Here is a 6,940-nt window from a genome sequence, read left to right on the forward strand (position 1 = left end):
AGCTCCCTGTCCCTGAGGATGTTCAAGCTAGATGACCTCCAAACCCCCATCCCCCTCCCCCCTTTCCCCAAGTCAGAGCTACTTGACAATCCTTTGGCTATCAGAAGAGGGTGAACCTGTTTTCTCCAAACCTTCAATCTCTAAGGCTTCACCCTTCCTTGGGGTCCACTTTCTCCAGCTCTGTGGGTATTGGTTGGATTCTGTCCCTCTCTCTGGCCTGGACAGGTCGGAGAGAAGTGAGACTTCCTGGGGGCATAGAAACTTCTGACACAGCAGGGCCGGCGGCCACTGCCATTGTGCGGGAATAAAAGAGGCAGCAGGCGCCACTCAGGCCAACGACACAGAAAATTAGGCTAATCCCCCCTGGCAGCTTTGCTGGCCAGAGTGACCCAGACAGCCCCGAGTCCATCCCCTTCCTCTCTTCTCTCCCTATCAACCCCCTCCTCCCACCATCCCACCCAGCACAGCCAAGGGATGAGAGTCATGGGGATCCACAGAGCAGAGGCTATGTCCCGGAAGTTTGATTATGTAGCCTCTGAGCCCATCCTGGGAACATAACCCTTTCCACACACATTCATTCACACTCACCCTTTCATACTTAATCACACTCCCTTCTGCCCATTCTTCCCCTAAAGTCCTCTGATGCCTCATTGTGGCACTGAGATGACGGTGGCTTCTCGAAGAGTCAAAACCAAAACAAAACAGGACAACAAAACAACCTTTTTTAAGGGTAAAGGCTCCCAGCTAGTAAGCATGAGAGGTGGGACCCAGGTCCCTCTGACTTTAGAATCAGTGCAGTTCCCACTGAACCAACCGCCTCCTCAATCAACTGAGATAATGCAGGGAAAGTGCTAGCAAAACTTAGAGTGCTGTATGCTTGGCAGCTGTGGTGGTGGTGGTTAGAATCCACCTCCAGCCTGCTCCCCTAAAAGGGAAACCAGAAGAGGGAGACTTTTCATCTCTGTCTCCATCTTTGCATATGGCTAGAATGTGCTCCTTTCTCACCTCTGCCTTTCCAAATCCCTAGCTCCCCTGAGTCTTTACACATCTGTAATAGCACAGTTCGGGGCACTCACAAAATCGAATCCCACGATGCCACTGCTGAAAGGCAGTGTGGTGTAGTAGGAGAGAGAGAGAGCCAACCTTGGAAACAGGAGGACCCAGGTTCACACCGTCCCCCTGCCACAAGTCCCTTCCTCCTCTCCATGCCCCAGGCTAGCATCAGTCCAAGTGGTGGTGGGAGTCACTTCACTAGTAAGATCCAGAAATTTAGTACATTCATACTTGAACCCTTGTCTCCCTCAGGGAACACATTTATGCATATTTAAAGTATATAGCATTTGTATACTTTAAAGTTGCAAAGCAATATATATACACACATACATATAAATGCGTGCACACACACACACACACATATATATATATATACATATATATATATATACATATATATATATACATATATATAGATATATACATATCTATCTATCTATCTATCTATATATATATATCTCAAATCTTGTTTGATTCTCACACCAGTCCTGTGAGGTAGGTGTCATTATTGTTCTTTTTTTGCAGATGAGGAAAGAGGCTGAAAGAGGTTAAGTGGCTTGCCCAGGGTCACATAGCTAATGGGTGTCTGAGGCAGGATTGAACCCAAGCCTTTCTGATTCTAAGTCCAGCACTCAGGGTAACTGTCTCCTTAGTCCCTAGACCCTGAATCCTCTAGATTGGAATGGACTGGATGGGGTCCTGATGAGTCCAGGGAGCCTGGCTTTTCTGACACCTCTGTCAGAAGAGTCTGTCCCTCCCTGAGATGGGCCTCTCCTTCCTCAAACTCTCCTCGAAGAAGCCCAAAAAGATAAAAATGTCCATCGGGAAGATCAGGGAACCTCCCCGGCCCCTACTCCTTCTCTTCCTAAACTCCTGTATCATCCCCTCACTGCCTGCCCTGAGACACCCAGATTTCCCATCCCCCAACCCCTTGACAATCAGCTCTCCTATCCCAGAGTTTCTCCAAGCCCACCAGGGGAGGAGATAAATCATTATCTAGCTGGAAGTTCAGGACCTCCCTCCCTTCCTCACCCAAGACCCTCCACCCCACCCCCACCCAAGCTTTGAAGGCTAGACTAAGCTCAAGTGGTTAAGCTGCCTGGGAAGAGTGTTTACTCGAGGCTGAGGGATCTCGTCTGGCGTTTCAGTAGAAGCCTGCAGGGAATCCTCAGTCACCCCCAAACACCTCCCTCGCCTTATAAGTCTCCTCTGAACTACTCCTCCAGTGACAACCCAGGTACCTACCAATGATCCACTCAACCTCCCTGCCTCTTTTCTCTCCACCTCGCCCCTCCAACTTTTCCCAGTCATCCTGTCTGCTGCCCTTGCCACTTACTTTTCTTTCCAAAGATCCTCAGTCTATTCCTAGCAATTACAGTATTACAGAATGTTAAAATTGGAAGGGGCCATAGGCATGCCAAGTTCCCACACTGATGGTCAGAAGAATGAGTGAGTTGGGGTGGGGGCACAATCTGCTGGGATCATCATCATAGAGATGAAGGTGAAAGCTCCGGAGTACATAGGAGGGGATTGAAAGAGGCATGCACCCTTGGTGGGGGGTGGGGTGGGATGGGATGTGAAGCCTTTGTTTCATAGAATTATCGCTAGAAGGGACCTTCTAGCAACCATCCAGACCAACCTTTTCATTTTACAACTGAGGAGGACCAGAGGGGCTAAGATGTCCACACAGAAAGTTAGGCACAACAGTCAGTAGAGCTGGTGCCCAGGACTCCAGATTTCTTTTTCCGTAACTGTAAGACATCTGGCAGAAAGACTTCAAAATATCCAACATCCTCAAAGATGCCTGAAACCTGGTATATTAAGAATGACAGTCCCATTGAACACATACTCAGAAGGGAGGAAGGACTGAGCTGACTGACTTTCTTGTAAGCTACCTGAGTTCTTTTAGGTCTCCGGCTGATGGCTATCACTCACTCAGTCAATATGTATTTATTAAGCACTTTACTATGTGCAAGGCACTGTGCTAAGCACTGGGGATTCAAAGAAAGGTAATAACTGGGAAACTGGCAGAGAAATCAGTGACCTAAAAGTCTGGGCTCTATACTGAGAGGAGGTTGGGAGTGGGAACTGGCTGGGGGCCTGTACATATGGATTGGGGCATGCTGGGCAGGTGAGTGAGTCCAGACAGAAGGGCAGTTTCTAAAGGACTTGTCTCTGAATGGCATGTGGGCAGAAGGATTAAAAGGAGGGAAAGGGGGCAGGGAATTGAGTGCGAAGTTGGGGGACAGGGCTGGTCCCTTCTCACCAATATTCAGTTATCAGAGAAGATGGGATGGGGGAGAAGGTTCATGAATATAAGGGAATAAATAGACGTTGCGCTCCAAGGCCACCAAGTTGGAGGGGCCCCCAAACTTAATTTTACATGACACTACACTGTAAATATGATCTCTCATTGGAGGGCTCCTGGTGACTGTGCTGCCAAAGGGCCCCACCTGTTCTTAATCTTCCTGGGGTGGGAGAGTCCCAGCTTCCCTCCTCCTTTCCTTTTCCCCTGTGAAATGCCATCTTCAGAAGAATGAGGAGGCACTAGAACAGGGGTTCCATTTATGTTTCATCCCAAAATACAAGGAGGGGGTGTTAGCTAGAGATTGTTACCCACAATATGGGAGTGGGGTTGATGGATGGCAAAGAGGGAGATCCAGCTGAGGGCCATGACAAGGGAGAGAGGGACACAGCTGTAGGGTTGTGACTTGGGTGAAAAGGGACACAGCTGGGGGCACTGTGGTCAGGGAGAAAGTAGCTAGGGTTGGAGTGGGGAAGAGAGGGGAGGGGGAGGGACACAGCTGGGGAAGGGGCATGACTGAAATAACTTTCACTCTCTTGTTTGCAAATTCAATCAGGATAAATTGGTGCTTGGGAGCCTGATACAAACAAAAAATGTAAACCATCCCCATCCTCTCCTCCCTCCCCTTTACTCTTTGGGGGATGGGGGCTGTGCACTGGGGAGAGGTTTGGAGCCTAATCCCATCACTGGCCCAGCCTGAGCTGATGTATTACACCTCCGCAGACTGGCAGGGGGTGGGGGAAAGGGGCTGCAGGGGGCAGCCCTAATGTAAACCTGACCTGTGGGAGATTTGTGTCTCCCTCAGATAGAGCTGAGCCAGATGCTAAGGGACCCAGAAGGTGAGGAGAGGCCCCTCCCATGGGGGGGGAGGGAGGAAGTGGAGTAGAGAGCAAATAAAATTTTTCCTTCTCTCATGGGCCTTCCCCAACCCCAGAGTCAACCCAGGTCACACTCTCTACCCAAGAGATTCAAGTGAAGCCCTCTCCCCCCCTTCAGCCAGGGGCCAGGAGAAGCACTCCCTTGGGATCCAAGTGTCCACAACGCAGCAAAAGATAAACCCAGGAGACTTCTTCCAGTCCCTGCTTAAGTGTGATCTCCACCCAGTTCCCCTACCAGGCTTCATCTCATTTCAATCTACATCTCTGTCCCCAGTAAGTATGGGGCAGGGGGGGTTGAGGGGGGCAAGGGGTAGGTCGGGGAGTGGGGGGGAGGAGAACAGTGATGGGAGGAGGCAAAAAGAGTAGTAAATTACCCTCTCACTCCCTGACTCCAGTTCTTTCTATCCCTTAGCTGGCCACACAGCGCTCCCCCTCTGAACAGTACCAGGACAGAGGCCTGAAGAAAGTTAGGGATGGGGAAGGGGGGGTGGCAATGGATAGGGAGCATTGGAATAGAGAATTTGGCGGGGAAGGGGGGCTGAGGCAATGTGACTCTGGAATGGGGGGATAGAGGCCTCCGGGATAGGGAATTCCTTCATCTGGGTCCCTTGGCTATCCTTACCACTGCTTCAGGCCCATAAGGCAGGTGCTGGAGACAAACGGGGTTCTTGTCCCACGTGCCCCCTCCCCCTATTACTCCCCTTACCCAAAGGAAGAGGCGGATCTGTCCAGTCCTGGGCTCCCAAGCTGCCCAGTCCACTAGAACAGAGGCTCTTTTGGTGGGAGGAGATGCCGAGCTCTGGTCACTCCATCCACCCCTACCCAATTTCAGGTAGAATCAGGATCTCTGCTCTCAGTCCCAGATAGGACCGAGATGTGGGCGTCCTTACCTCGGCTGGTTTCGCGATCCCCCAAATCCTACTAGGCTTGGGCCCCAGCTGTCCTGTTCCGTCTGATGCAGTCCTGAAGGCAGGGACAGGGGCCCGGGCAGGGGCCGGGAGGGGGCGAGGGGCGCTGCCGGCCAGCCCCCGTGCGCCCAGCCTCCCGCGCCCCCTCTCCTCCGCTTTGCTAGGCTCAGCTCCTCCCGCTCCCAAATTGCTCAATCTGCTAGCAAGGGAGCAGAGCCCGAGGCTCACCCTCTCCAGGGCTGGTGCCCCACCCCTCCCTTCTGTCCCTCGGCACCTCCCCTAACGCCCGCCCGGCCCCGCCCCGCCCCGCCCCGCCCCGGGCTCTGTTTGGATCGTTCACTACCCTTCGCAAGCTGATGTCTCTGAGAGAGAGATCGTGCCTTTATCTCTCGTCTTTTTACTCCTCTCTGTGTATCTCTGGCAGCGTGCGTCTGACTTTCTGTCTCCTCTGCCCAATTGGTTTCTTTCTATCTTTCTCAATCTCTTTCTCCCCTCCCTCGCAACTTCCAGTGAAAGTGTGTCTGTTGCATTATCTCAGTCTGTCCCCCGGAGCTTCAGACTCAATGAGGGGTTAATTCTCTCTGTTCCCACAAGGCGGGGAATCCCCAACCCCCCCTTTCCCTTTCCAGTCCTGTTCTCCATTCTTTCTCCTCATCCCCCAGATTCTCAGCCAAAACTGGATTGGAGCAGGCCCTTGAGAGTTCCTCAGCCCCTTCCCCAACCTGAGGAAGGGAGGGTCCTGTGAAGAAGGGCCAGAGAGCTTGTGGTAGTGGTGGTGGTCCTGGGAGGGAGACTTGTGTCAGAGTAGATATACTCAGGAGGGCTTGTACATAGTGAGATCTCGATAAATATTTGTTTAGTGGAGGTGCTATGCTGTGAGGAGAACACTAGCCTGGGACACAGAAGACCTACTTGGACCTGCGTTTGCTACTTAGTACCTGTGTGACTTTGGACAAATCCCTTCTTCCAGGGCCTCAGTTTCCCCATCTGTAAAATGAGGGGGCTGGACTAGAGGAGTTCTAAGTGCCCTGTCAGCTCTGACATTTTGTATTCTATGATTCATGTCTCGTTTGAACACAAAGACACTCTTAAATGTACTTGCTTAAGTCTTCACCCTCCAGGTCACACCCAGTGGAATAACGACCCAACTTGAGAAGCCCTGGGCTGAGAATCAGAACACTGAGCTCCTCTGTGATCCTTTGTTCCTTCTGGAGAGGACCTTGGAGATCCTCTGTTCTGATGCCCGTATTTGACAGGGAGAGAATCTGAGTCCCCCCAAAGAGGGAAGACTTTCCCAAGGACACCTAAGGAGTTGGCATCAGAGCTAGGTATCTAACCTAAGTGCAGAAAAGGGCCCTCAGAAGCCAGTATACTTTCTACAAGCTCTCTGGAGAACCCACATCAAGTCTTGGATTGGGGAAAATGAAGAGATCACAGAGGAGTTTTGCCTGGGGTCTGGGGAGCCTCATGTCTCTTCATTAATGGAATTACTCCCAAGGATGTAGGAATGGTGTCTCCAATGGATCCACCCAGTCAATAAGAAGGATGTTGTAGGAGGCCAGCTGTCTTTCATGTGCACACATACACCCTCACATACGTACATAGCATGGCACAATGGGAAAAGCTCTACCTCTGAAGTCACATACTAGCAGGGCAATTTATTGCTATGTGACTTTGGGGAAATCACTTAACTTCTCTGGGACTTAATTTGCTCACCTAGAAAATTCAGGGATTGGATGAGATAACCTCTAAGGTCCCTTCCAGCTTTAAATATATGATCTGGCATCCAGATCTAG

At 51.1% G+C, this 6,940-nt stretch overlaps 1 protein-coding gene across 1 annotated transcript in view; it reads right to left on the minus strand.

Moving 5' to 3' along the window:
• The window catches only part of RSPO1 (R-spondin 1), a 28,883-nt gene extending 23,503 nt beyond the window's left edge, over window positions 1–5,380 (minus strand). Inside the window, exon 1 of the mRNA XM_020983628.2 lies at window positions 5,127–5,380. The gene's annotated coding sequence lies outside the window, so the exon portion shown is untranslated. The remainder of the gene's footprint in view (window positions 1–5,126) is intronic.
• Window positions 5,381–6,940: the final 1,560 nt, after the last annotated feature.

This window comes from Phascolarctos cinereus, unplaced genomic scaffold (assembly GCF_003287225.1).
Source record: "Phascolarctos cinereus isolate Bilbo 61053 unplaced genomic scaffold, phaCin_HiC Scaffold_726;HRSCAF=1367, whole genome shotgun sequence".
Taxonomy (NCBI): domain Eukaryota; kingdom Metazoa; phylum Chordata; class Mammalia; order Diprotodontia; family Phascolarctidae; genus Phascolarctos; species Phascolarctos cinereus.